Raw genomic sequence first — 13,190 nt, forward strand, 5'->3', positions numbered from 1 at the left:
TAAGTCTTAGGGTTAAAGTCATAAGATTTAATCTCAGGGTTAACTCTTATGGTTATGTCATAAGTTTAAGTCTTAATTTTAAGTCTTGGGGATAAATCTTTGGGTTAAGTCTCACGGTTAATCTCAGGGTTAAGACTTAGGGTTAAGTCTTAAGGTTAAGTCTTAGGGTTTAGTCTTAGGGTTCAGTCGTAGGGTTAAGTCTCAGGGTTATGCCTTAGGGTTAAGTCTTATGTTTAAGTTAAGTCTTAGGTTTAAATCATAGGGTTAAGTCTTAGGGTTAAGTTTTAAGTTTAAGTCTTAGGGTTAAGTCTCAGGTTTAGTTTTTAAGGTTAAGTCACAAGGTTAAGTCTTAAGGTTAAGTCTTAATTATAAGTGTTAGGGTTAAGTCTTAAGGTTAAGTCTAAGGGTTAAGTCTCTAAGATTAAGTATTAGGTTTAAGTCTCAGGGTTAAGTCTTAGGGATAAGTCTTAAGGTTAAGTCTTAAATTCAAGTCCTAGGGTTAAGTTTTAAGGTTAAGTCTTAAGGTTAAGTCTCAGGGTTATGTCTTAGGGTTAAGTCTTAGGTTTAAGTCTCAGGGTTAAGTCTTAGGGTTAACTGTTAAGGTTAAGACCTAAATTTAAGTCTTAGGGTTAAGCCTTAAGGATAAGACGTAAATTTGAGTCTTAGCGTTAAATCTTAAGGTTATGTCTTACGGTTAAGTGTTAAGGTTAAGTCTTAGATTTAAGTGTTATGGTTATGTCTTAAGGTTAAGTCTTAGTGTTAAGTCTTAGGATTAAGTCTTAAGGTTAACTCATAAATCTAAATCTTAGGGTTAAATCTTTGTGTTAAGTCTTAAGGTTAAATCTTAAGTCCTAGGGTTTGAGTCTTAGGTTTAAGTCTTAAATTTAAGTCTTTGGGATACGTCTTAGGGTTAAGTGTCAGGGTTAAGATTTATGTTTAATTCTTAAGTTTACGTCTTAGGGTTAAGTCTAAAAGTTTAGTCTTAAATTTAAGTCTTAGTGTTGTCTTCGGTTAAGTTATAGTGTTAAGTCTTAGGGTTACATCCTAAGGTTCAGTCTTATATTAAATTCTCAGGGTTAAGTCTTAGGGATAAGTCTTAAGGTTAAGCCTTAGTATTATGTCTTAAGATTCAGTCTTAAATTTAAATCTTAATAATAAGTCTTAAGGTTAAGGTTTGGGGATAAGTCTTAGGGTTAAGTCTCAGGGATAAGTCTTAGGGTTAAGTCTCAGGGATAAGTCTTAGGGTTAAGTCTTACGGTTAAATCTTAGGGTTAAGTCTTAAGGTTAAGTCTCAGGGTTAAGTCTTAGGTTAAGTATTAGTATTAAGTCTTAGGGTTAAGTCTTGTTGTTAAGTCCTAAATTTAAGTCTTCGGGTTATGTCTTAGGGATAAGTCTTAGGGTTAAGTCTTATGGTTAAGTCGTAAATTTAAGTCTTAGGGTTATGTCTTAGGGATAAGTCTTAAGGTGAAGTCTTAGGATCAAGTCTTAAGGTGAAGTCATTATGTTAATCCTTAGGGTTAAGTTTTAGGATTGTTTCTTAGGGTTAAGTCTTAATGTTAAGTGTCAGGTTAAGTCTTACAGTTAAGTCTTATGGTTACCTCTTAATGTTATGTCTTAGGGTTAAGTTATAAGGTTAAGTCTAAGGGTTAACTCCTAAGGTTAAGTGTTAAGTTTGAATATTAAAGTTAGGTCTTAAGGTTAAGACTTAGGGTTAAGTCTTATAGTTAAGTCTTTAGGGTTAAGTCTTAGGGTTAAGTTTTTGGCTTACGTCTTAGGGTAAAGTATTAAGGTTAAGTCTTAAACTTAAGTCTTAACGTCAAGTCTTAAGGTTGAGCCTTAAGGTTAAGTTTTAGGGTTAAGTCTTAGGCTTAATTTTTATGGTTAAGTCTTAAGGTTAAGTTTTAGGGTTAAGTCTTCTAGTTAAGTCTTAGGGTTAAGTCTCAGGTTTATGTCTTACGGTTAAGTCTTAAGGTTATGTTTTAAGGTTTAGTCTTGTAGTTAAGACTTAACGGTAAATCTGAAGGTTAAGTCTCATGGTTAAGTCTTAGGGATAAGTCTCAGGGTTAAGGCTCAAGGTAAGGTCTCAAGGTTAAGTCCCAGGGTTAAGTCGTAAGGTTCTGTCTTAAGGCTGAGACTTAGGGTTAAGTCTTAAGGTTAAGTCTTATGGATTGAGTCTTAGGTTTACGTCTTAGAGTTAAGTCTTGGGGATATGGCTTAGGGTTAAGTCTCAGGGTTAAGTTTCAAGGCTAAGTTTCAATGTTAAGTCTCAGGGTTATGACTTAGGGTTAAGCATTAAGGTTAAGTCTTAGGTTTCAGTCTCAGGGTTATGTCTTAGGATTAAGTCTTAGGGTTAAGTCTTAGGGTTAAGTATTAAATTTAAGTCTTAGGGTTAATTCTTAGGGTTATGTCCTAAAGATCACGTCTTAAGGTTAAATCTTAGGGTTAGGTCTTAAGGTTAAGACTTAAGATTAAGTCTTAGAGTTATGTCTTAGGGTTAAGTCTTAAGGTTAAGACTTAGAGTTAAGTATTTAAGGTTACGTCTTAGGTTTATTGTCTTAGGGTTAAGTCTTAGGGTGTTGTCTTAAGGTTAAGTATTAATATTAAGTCTTAGGGTTAAAGTCATAAGATTTAATCTCAGGGTTAACTCTTATGGTTATGTCATAAGTTTAAGTCTTAATTTTAAGTCTTGGGGATAAATCTTTGGGTTAAGTCTCACGGTTAATCTCAGGGTTAAGACTTAGGGTTAAGTCTTAAGGTTAAGTCTTAGGGTTTAGTCTTAGGGTTCAGTCGTAGGGTTAAGTCTCAGGGTTATGCCTTAGGGTTAAGTCTTATGTTTAAGTTAAGTCTTAGGTTTAAATCATAGGGTTAAGTCTTAGGGTTAAGTTTTAAGTTTAAGTCTTAGGGTTAAGTCTCAGGTTTAGTTTTTAAGGTTAAGTCACAAGGTTAAGTCTTAAGGTTAAGTCTTAATTATAAGTGTTAGGGTTAAGTCTTAAGGTTAAGTCTAAGGGTTAAGTCTCTAAGATTAAGTATTAGGTTTAAGTCTCAGGGTTAAGTCTTAGGGATAAGTCTTAAGGTTAAGTCTTAAATTCAAGTCCTAGGGTTAAGTTTTAAGGTTAAGTCTTAAGGTTAAGTCTCAGGGTTATGTCTTAGGGTTAAGTCTTAGGTTTAAGTCTCAGGGTTAAGTCTTAGGGTTAACTGTTAAGGTTAAGACCTAAATTTAAGTCTTAGGGTTAAGCCTTAAGGATAAGACGTAAATTTGAGTCTTAGCGTTAAATCTTAAGGTTATGTCTTACGGTTAAGTGTTAAGGTTAAGTCTTAGATTTAAGTGTTATGGTTATGTCTTAAGGTTAAGTCTTAGTGTTAAGTCTTAGGATTAAGTCTTAAGGTTAACTCATAAATCTAAATCTTAGGGTTAAATCTTTGTGTTAAGTCTTAAGGTTAAATCTTAAGTCCTAGGGTTTGAGTCTTAGGTTTAAGTCTTAAATTTAAGTCTTTGGGATACGTCTTAGGGTTAAGTGTCAGGGTTAAGATTTATGTTTAATTCTTAAGTTTACGTCTTAGGGTTAAGTCTAAAAGTTTAGTCTTAAATTTAAGTCTTAGTGTTGTCTTCGGTTAAGTTATAGTGTTAAGTCTTAGGGTTACATCCTAAGGTTCAGTCTTATATTAAATTCTCAGGGTTAAGTCTTAGGGATAAGTCTTAAGGTTAAGCCTTAGTATTATGTCTTAAGATTCAGTCTTAAATTTAAATCTTAATAATAAGTCTTAAGGTTAAGGTTTGGGGATAAGTCTTAGGGTTAAGTCTCAGGGATAAGTCTTAGGGTTAAGTCTCAGGGATAAGTCTTAGGGTTAAGTCTTACGGTTAAATCTTAGGGTTAAGTCTTAAGGTTAAGTCTCAGGGTTAAGTCTTAGGTTAAGTATTAGTATTAAGTCTTAGGGTTAAGTCTTGTGGTTAAGTCCTAAATTTAAGTCTTAGGGTTATGTCTTAGGGATAAGTCTTAGGGTTAAGTCTTATGGTTAAGTCGTAAATTTAAGTCTTAGGGTTATGTCTTAGGGATAAGTCTTAAGGTGAAGTCTTAGGATCAAGTCTTAAGGTGAAGTCATTATGTTAATCCTTAGGGTTAAGTTTTAGGATTGTTTCTTAGGGTTAAGTCTTAATGTTAAGTGTCAGGTTAAGTCTTACAGTTAAGTCTTATGGTTACCTCTTAATGTTATGTCTTAGGGTTAAGTTATAAGGTTAAGTCTAAGGGTTAACTCCTAAGGTTAAGTGTTAAGTTTGAATATTAAAGTTAGGTCTTAAGGTTAAGACTTAGGGTTAAGTCTTATAGTTAAGTCTTTAGGGTTAAGTCTTAGGGTTAAGTTTTTGGCTTACGTCTTAGGGTAAAGTATTAAGGTTAAGTCTTAAACTTAAGTCTTAACGTCAAGTCTTAAGGTTGAGCCTTAAGGTTAAGTTTTAGGGTTAAGTCTTAGGCTTAATTTTTATGGTTAAGTCTTAAGGTTAAGTTTTAGGGTTAAGTCTTCTAGTTAAGTCTTAGGGTTAAGTCTCAGGTTTATGTCTTACGGTTAAGTCTTAAGGTTATGTTTTAAGGTTTAGTCTTGTAGTTAAGACTTAACGGTAAATCTGAAGGTTAAGTCTCATGGTTAAGTCTTAGGGATAAGTCTCAGGGTTAAGGCTCAAGGTAAGGTCTCAAGGTTAAGTCCCAGGGTTAAGTCGTAAGGTTCTGTCTTAAGGCTGAGACTTAGGGTTAAGTCTTAAGGTTAAGTCTTATGGATTGAGTCTTAGGTTTACGTCTTAGAGTTAAGTCTTGGGGATATGGCTTAGGGTTAAGTCTCAGGGTTAAGTTTCAAGGCTAAGTTTCAATGTTAAGTCTCAGGGTTATGACTTAGGGTTAAGCATTAAGGTTAAGTCTTAGGTTTCAGTCTCAGGGTTATGTCTTAGGATTAAGTCTTAGGGTTAAGTCTTAGGGTTAAGTATTAAATTTAAGTCTTAGGGTTAATTCTTAGGGTTATGTCCTAAAGATCACGTCTTAAGGTTAAATCTTAGGGTTAGGTCTTAAGGTTAAGACTTAAGATTAAGTCTTAGAGTTATGTCTTAGGGTTAAGTCTTAAGGTTAAGACTTAGAGTTAAGTATTTAAGGTTACGTCTTAGGTTTATTGTCTTAGGGTTAAGTCTTAGGGTGTTGTCTTAAGGTTAAGTATTAATATTAAGTCTTAGGGTTAAAGTCATAAGATTTAATCTCAGGGTTAACTCTTATGGTTATGTCATAAGTTTAAGTCTTAATTTTAAGTCTTGGGGATAAATCTTTGGGTTAAGTCTCACGGTTAATCTCAGGGTTAAGACTTAGGGTTAAGTCTTAAGGTTAAGTCTTAGGGTTTAGTCTTAGGGTTCAGTCGTAGGGTTAAGTCTCAGGGTTATGCCTTAGGGTTAAGTCTTATGTTTAAGTTAAGTCTTAGGTTTAAATCATAGGGTTAAGTCTTAGGGTTAAGTTTTAAGTTTAAGTCTTAGGGTTAAGTCTCAGGTTTAGTTTTTAAGGTTAAGTCACAAGGTTAAGTCTTAAGGTTAAGTCTTAATTATAAGTGTTAGGGTTAAGTCTTAAGGTTAAGTCTAAGGGTTAAGTCTCTAAGATTAAGTATTAGGTTTAAGTCTCAGGGTTAAGTCTTAGGGATAAGTCTTAAGGTTAAGTCTTAAATTCAAGTCCTAGGGTTAAGTTTTAAGGTTAAGTCTTAAGGTTAAGTCTCAGGGTTATGTCTTAGGGTTAAGTCTTAGGTTTAAGTCTCAGGGTTAAGTCTTAGGGTTAACTGTTAAGGTTAAGACCTAAATTTAAGTCTTAGGGTTAAGCCTTAAGGATAAGACGTAAATTTGAGTCTTAGCGTTAAATCTTAAGGTTATGTCTTACGGTTAAGTGTTAAGGTTAAGTCTTAGATTTAAGTGTTATGGTTATGTCTTAAGGTTAAGTCTTAGTGTTAAGTCTTAGGATTAAGTCTTAAGGTTAACTCATAAATCTAAATCTTAGGGTTAAATCTTTGTGTTAAGTCTTAAGGTTAAATCTTAAGTCCTAGGGTTTGAGTCTTAGGTTTAAGTCTTAAATTTAAGTCTTTGGGATACGTCTTAGGGTTAAGTGTCAGGGTTAAGATTTATGTTTAATTCTTAAGTTTACGTCTTAGGGTTAAGTCTAAAAGTTTAGTCTTAAATTTAAGTCTTAGTGTTGTCTTCGGTTAAGTTATAGTGTTAAGTCTTAGGGTTACATCCTAAGGTTCAGTCTTATATTAAATTCTCAGGGTTAAGTCTTAGGGATAAGTCTTAAGGTTAAGCCTTAGTATTATGTCTTAAGATTCAGTCTTAAATTTAAATCTTAATAATAAGTCTTAAGGTTAAGGTTTGGGGATAAGTCTTAGGGTTAAGTCTCAGGGATAAGTCTTAGGGTTAAGTCTCAGGGATAAGTCTTAGGGTTAATTCTTACGGTTAAATCTTAGGGTTAAGTCTTAAGGTTAAGTCTCAGGGTTAAGTCTTAGGTTAAGTATTAGTATTAAGTCTTAGGGTTAAGTCTTGTGGTTAAGTCCTAAATTTAAGTCTTAGGGTTATGTCTTAGGGATAAGTCTTAGGGTTAAGTCTTATGGTTAAGTCGTAAATTTAAGTCTTAGGGTTATGTCTTAGGGATAAGTCTTAAGGTGAAGTCTTAGGATCAAGTCTTAAGGTGAAGTCATTATGTTAATCCTTAGGGTTAAGTTTTAGGATTGTTTCTTAGGGTTAAGTCTTAATGTTAAGTGTCAGGTTAAGTCTTACAGTTAAGTCTTATGGTTACCTCTTAATGTTATGTCTTAGGGTTAAGTTATAAGGTTAAGTCTAAGGGTTAACTCCTAAGGTTAAGTGTTAAGTTTGAATATTAAAGTTAGGTCTTAAGGTTAAGACTTAGGGTTAAGTCTTATAGTTAAGTCTTTAGGGTTAAGTCTTAGGGTTAAGTTTTTGGCTTACGTCTTAGGGTAAAGTATTAAGGTTAAGTCTTAAACTTAAGTCTTAACGTCAAGTCTTAAGGTTGAGCCTTAAGGTTAAGTTTTAGGGTTAAGTCTTAGGCTTAATTTTTAGGGTTAAGTCTTAAGGTTAAGTTTTAGGGTTAAGTCTTCTAGTTAAGTCTTAGGGTTAAGTCTCAGGTTTATGTCTTACGGTTAAGTCTTAAGGTTATGTTTTAAGGTTTAGTCTTGTAGTTAAGACTTAACGGTAAATCTGAAGGTTAAGTCTCATGGTTAAGTCTTAGGGATAAGTCTCAGGGTTAAGGCTCAAGGTAAGGTCTCAAGGTTAAGTCCCAGGGTTAAGTCGTAAGGTTCTGTCTTAAGGCTGAGACTTAGGGTTAAGTCTTAAGGTTAAGTCTTATGGATTGAGTCTTAGGTTTACGTCTTAGAGTTAAGTCTTGGGGATATGGCTTAGGGTTAAGTCTCAGGGTTAAGTTTCAAGGCTAAGTTTCAATGTTAAGTCTCAGGGTTATGACTTAGGGTTAAGCATTAAGGTTAAGTCTTAGGTTTCAGTCTCAGGGTTATGTCTTAGGATTAAGTCTTAGGGTTAAGTCTTAGGGTTAAGTATTAAATTTAAGTCTTAGGGTTAATTCTTAGGGTTATGTCCTAAAGATCACGTCTTAAGGTTAAATCTTAGGGTTAGGTCTTAAGGTTAAGACTTAAGATTAAGTCTTAGAGTTATGTCTTAGGGTGTTGTCTTAAGGTTAAGACTTAGAGTTAAGTATTTAAGGTTACGTCTTAGGTTTATTGTCTTAGGGTTAAGTCTTAGGGTGTTGTCTTAAGGTTAAGTATTAATATTAAGTCTTAGGGTTAAAGTCATAAGATTTAATCTCAGGGTTAACTCTTATGGCTATGTCATAAGTTTAAGTCTTAATTTTAAGTCTTGGGGATAAATCCTTGGGTTAAGTCTCACGGTTAATCTCAGGGTTAAGACTTAGGGTTAAGTCTTAAGGTTAAGTCTTAGGGTTTAGTCTTAGGGTTCAGTCGTAGGGTTAAGTCTCAGGGTTATGCCTTAGGGTTAAGTCTTATGTTTAAGTTAAGTCTTAGGTTTAAATCATAGGGTTAAGTCTTAGGGTTAAGTTTTAAGTTTAAGTCTTAGGGTTAAGTCTCAGGTTTAGTTTTTAAGGTTAAGTCACAAGGTTAAGTCTTAAGGTTAAGTCTTAATTATAAGTGTTAGGGTTAAGTCTTAAGGTTAAGTCTAAGGGTTAAGTCTCTAAGATTAAGTATTAGGTTTAAGTCTCAGGGTTAAGTCTTAGGGATAAGTCTTAAGGTTAAGTCTTAAATTCAAGTCCTAGGGTTAAGTTTTAAGGTTAAGTCTTAAGGTTAAGTCTCAGGGTTATGTCTTAGGGTTAAGTCTTAGGTTTAAGTCTCAGGGTTAAGTCTTAGGGTTAACTGTTAAGGTTAAGACCTAAATTTAAGTCTTAGGGTTAAGCCTTAAGGATAAGACGTAAATTTGAGTCTTAGCGTTAAATCTTAAGGTTATGTCTTACGGTTAAGTGTTAAGGTTAAGTCTTAGATTTAAGTGTTATGGTTATGTCTTAAGGTTAAGTCTTAGTGTTAAGTCTTAGGATTAAGTCTTAAGGTTAACTCATAAATCTAAATCTTAGGGTTAAATCTTTGTGTTAAGTCTTAAGGTTAAATCTTAAGTCCTAGGGTTTGAGTCTTAGGTTTAAGTCTTAAATTTAAGTCTTTGGGATACGTCTTAGGGTTAAGTGTCAGGGTTAAGATTTATGTTTAATTCTTAAGTTTACGTCTTAGGGTTAAGTCTAAAAGTTTAGTCTTAAATTTAAGTCTCAGTGTTGTCTTCGGTTAAGTTATAGTGTTAAGTCTTAGGGTTACATCCTAAGGTTCAGTCTTATATTAAATTCTCAGGGTTAAGTCTTAGGGATAAGTCTTAAGGTTAAGCCTTAGTATTATGTCTTAAGATTCAGTCTTAAATTTAAATCTTAATAATAAGTCTTAAGGTTAAGGTTTGGGGATAAGTCTTAGGGTTAAGTCTCAGGGATAAGTCTTAGGGTTAAGTCTCAGGGATAAGTCTTAGGGTTAAGTCTTACGGTTAAATCTTAGGGTTAAGTCTTAAGGTTAAGTCTCAGGGTTAAGTCTTAGGTTAAGTATTAGTATTAAGTCTTAGGGTTAAGTCTTGTGGTTAAGTCCTAAATTTAAGTCTTAGGGTTATGTCTTAGGGATAAGTCTTAGGGTTAAGTCTTATGGTTAAGTCGTAAATTTAAGTCTTAGGGTTATGTCTTAGGGATAAGTCTTAAGGTGAAGTCTTAGGATCAAGTCTTAAGGTGAAGTCATTATGTTAATCCTTAGGGTTAAGTTTTAGGATTGTTTCTTAGGGTTAAGTCTTAATGTTAAGTGTCAGGTTAAGTCTTACAGTTAAGTCTTATGGTTACCTCTTAATGTTATGTCTTAGGGTTAAGTTATAAGGTTAAGTCTAAGGGTTAACTCCTAAGGTTAAGTGTTAAGTTTGAATATTAAAGTTAGGTCTTAAGGTTAAGACTTAGGGTTAAGTCTTATAGTTAAGTCTTTAGGGTTAAGTCTTAGGGTTAAGTTTTTGGCTTACGTCTTAGGGTAAAGTATTAAGGTTAAGTCTTAAACTTAAGTCTTAACGTCAAGTCTTAAGGTTGAGCCTTAAGGTTAAGTTTTAGGGTTAAGTCTTAGGCTTAATTTTTATGGTTAAGTCTTAAGGTTAAGTTTTAGGGTTAAGTCTTCTAGTTAAGTCTTAGGGTTAAGTCTCAGGTTTATGTCTTACGGTTAAGTCTTAAGGTTATGTTTTAAGGTTTAGTCTTGTAGTTAAGACTTAACGGTAAATCTGAAGGTTAAGTCTCATGGTTAAGTCTTAGGGATAAGTCTCAGGGTTAAGGCTCAAGGTAAGGTCTCAAGGTTAAGTCCCAGGGTTAAGTCGTAAGGTTCTGTCTTAAGGCTGAGACTTAGGGTTAAGTCTTAAGGTTAAGTCTTATGGATTGAGTCTTAGGTTTACGTCTTAGAGTTAAGTCTTGGGGATATGGCTTAGGGTTAAGTCTCAGGGTTAAGTTTCAAGGCTAAGTTTCAATGTTAAGTCTCAGGGTTATGACTTAGGGTTAAGCATTAAGGTTAAGTCTTAGGTTTCAGTCTCAGGGTTATGTCTTAGGATTAAGTCTTAGGGTTAAGTCTTAGGGTTAAGTATTAAATTTAAGTCTTAGGGTTAATTCTTAGGGTTATGTCCTAAAGATCACGTCTTAAGGTTAAATCTTAGGGTTAGGTCTTAAGGTTAAGACTTAAGATTAAGTCTTAGAGTTATGTCTTAGGGTTAAGTCTTAAGGTTAAGACTTAGAGTTAAGTATTTAAGGTTACGTCTTAGGTTTATTGTCTTAGGGTTAAGTCTTAGGGTGTTGTCTTAAGGTTAAGTATTAATATTAAGTCTTAGGGGTAAAGTCATAAGATTTAATCTCAGGGTTAACTCTTATGGCTATGTCATAAGTTTAAGTCTTAATTTTAAGTCTTGGGGATAAATCCTTGGGTTAAGTCTCACGGTTAATCTCAGGGTTAAGACTTAGGGTTAAGTCTTAAGGTTAAGTCTTAGGGTTTAGTCTTAGGGTTCAGTCGTAGGGTTAAGTCTCAGGGTTATGCCTTAGGGTTAAGTCTTATGTTTAAGTTAAGTCTTAGGTTTAAATCATAGGGTTAAGTCTTAGGGTTAAGTTTTAAGTTTAAGTCTTAGGGTTAAGTCTCAGGTTTAGTTTTTAAGGTTAAGTCACAAGGTTAAGTCTTAAGGTTAAGTCTTAATTATAAGTGTTAGGGTTAAGTCTTAAGGTTAAGTCTAAAGGGTTAAGTCTCTAAGATTAAGTATTAGGTTTAAGTCTCAGGGTTAAGTCTTAGGGATAAGTCTTAAGGTTAAGTCTTAAATTCAAGTCCTAGGGTTAAGTTTTAAGGTTAAGTCTCAGGGTTATGTCTTAGGGTTAAGTCTTAGGTTTAAGTCTCAGGGTTAAGTCTTAGGGTTAACTGTTAAGGTTAAGACCTAAATTTAAGTCTTAGGGTTAAGCCTTAAGGATAAGACGTAAATTTGAGTCTTAGCGTTAAATCTTAAGGTTATGTCTTACGGTTAAGTGTTAAGGTTAAGTCTTAGATTTAAGTGTTATGGTTATGTCTTAAGGTTAAGTCTTAGTGTTAAGTCTTAGGATTAAGTCTTAAGGTTAACTCATAAATCTAAATCTTAGGGTTAAATCTTTGTGTTAAGTCTTAAGGTTAAATCTTAAGTCCTAGGGTTTGAGTCTTAGGTTTAAGTCTTAAATTTAAGTCTTTGGGATACGTCTTAGGGTTAAGTGTCAGGGTTAAGATTTATGTTTAATTCTTAAGTTTACGTCTTAGGGTTAAGTCTAAAAGTTTAGTCTTAAATTTAAGTCTCAGTGTTGTCTTCGGTTAAGTTATAGTGTTAAGTCTTAGGGTTACATCCTAAGGTTCAGTCTTATATTAAATTCTCAGGGTTAAGTCTTAGGGATAAGTCTTAAGGTTAAGCCTTAGTATTATGTCTTAAGATTCAGTCTTAAATTTAAATCTTAATAATAAGTCTTAAGGTTAAGGTTTGGGGATAAGTCTTAGGGTTAAGTCTCAGGGATAAGTCTTAGGGTTAAGTCTCAGGGATAAGTCTTAGGGTTAAGTCTTAAGGTTAAATCTTAGGGTTAAGTCTTAAGGTTAAGTCTCAGGGTTAAGTCTTAGGTTAAGTATTAGTATTAAGTCTTAGGGTTAAGTCTTGTGGTTAAGTCCTAAATTTAAGTCTTAGGGTTATGTCTTAGGGATAAGTCTTAGGGTTAAGTCTTATGGTTAAGTCGTAAATTTAAGTCTTAGGGTTATGTCTTAGGGATAAGTCTTAAGGTGAAGTCTTAGGATCAAGTCTTAAGGTGAAGTCATTATGTTAATCCTTAGGGTTAAGTTTTAGGATTGTTTCTTAGGGTTAAGTCTTAATGTTAAGTGTCAGGTTAAGTCTTACAGTTAAGTCTTATGGTTACCTCTTAATGTTATGTCTTAGGGTTAAGTTATAAGGTTAAGTCTAAGGGTTAACTCCTAAGGTTAAGTGTTAAGTTTGAATATTAAAGTTAGGTCTTAAGGTTAAGACTTAGGGTTAAGTCTTATAGTTAAGTCTTTAGGGTTAAGTCTTAGGGTTAAGTTTTTGGCTTACGTCTTAGGGTAAAGTATTAAGGTTAAGTCTTAAACTTAAGTCTTAACGTCAAGTCTTAAGGTTGAGCCTTAAGGTTAAGTTTTAGGGTTAAGTCTTAGGCTTAATTTTTATGGTTAAGTCTTAAGGTTAAGTTTTAGGGTTAAGTCTTCTAGTTAAGTCTTAGGGTTAAGTCTCAGGTTTATGTCTTACGGTTAAGTCTTAAGGTTATGTTTTAAGGTTTAGTCTTGTAGTTAAGACTTAACGGTAAATCTGAAGGTTAAGTCTCATGGTTAAGTCTTAGGGATAAGTCTCAGGGTTAAGGCTCAAGGTAAGGTCTCAAGGTTAAGTCCCAGGGTTAAGTCGTAAGGTTCTGTCTTAAGGCTGAGACTTAGGGTTAAGTCTTAAGGTTAAGTCTTATGGATTGAGTCTTAGGTTTACGTCTTAGAGTTAAGTCTTGGGGATATGGCTTAGGGTTAAGTCTCAGGGTTAAATTTCAAGGCTAAGTTTCAATGTTAAGTCTCAGGGTTATGACTTAGGGTTAAGCATTAAGGTTAAGTCTTAGGTTTCAGTCTCAGGGTTATGTCTTAGGATTAAGTCTTAGGGTTAAGTCTTAGGGTTAAGTATTAAATTTAAGTCTTAGGGTTAATTCTTAGGGTTATGTCCTAAAGATCACGTCTTAAGGTTAAATCTTAGGGTTAGGTCTTAAGGTTAAGACTTAAGATTAAGTCTTAGAGTTATGTCTTAGGGTTAAGTCTTAAGGTTAAGACTTAGAGTTAAGTATTTAAGGTTACGTCTTAGGTTTATTGTCTTAGGGTTAAGTCTTAGGGTGTTGTCTTAAGGTTAAGTATTAATATTAAGTCTTAGGGGTAAAGTCATAAGATTTAATCTCAGGGTTAACTCTTATGGCTATGTCATAAGTTTAAGTCTTAATTTTAAGTCTTGGGGATAAATCCTTGGGTTAAGTCTCACGGTTAATCTCAGGGTTAAGACTTAGGGTTAAGTCTTAAGGTTAAGTCTTAGGGTTTAGTCTTAGGCTTCAGTCGTAGGGTTA

The sequence above is a fragment of the Falco peregrinus genome, unplaced genomic scaffold, assembly GCF_023634155.1.
Source record: "Falco peregrinus isolate bFalPer1 unplaced genomic scaffold, bFalPer1.pri scaffold_67, whole genome shotgun sequence".
NCBI classification, from domain to species: domain Eukaryota; kingdom Metazoa; phylum Chordata; class Aves; order Falconiformes; family Falconidae; genus Falco; species Falco peregrinus.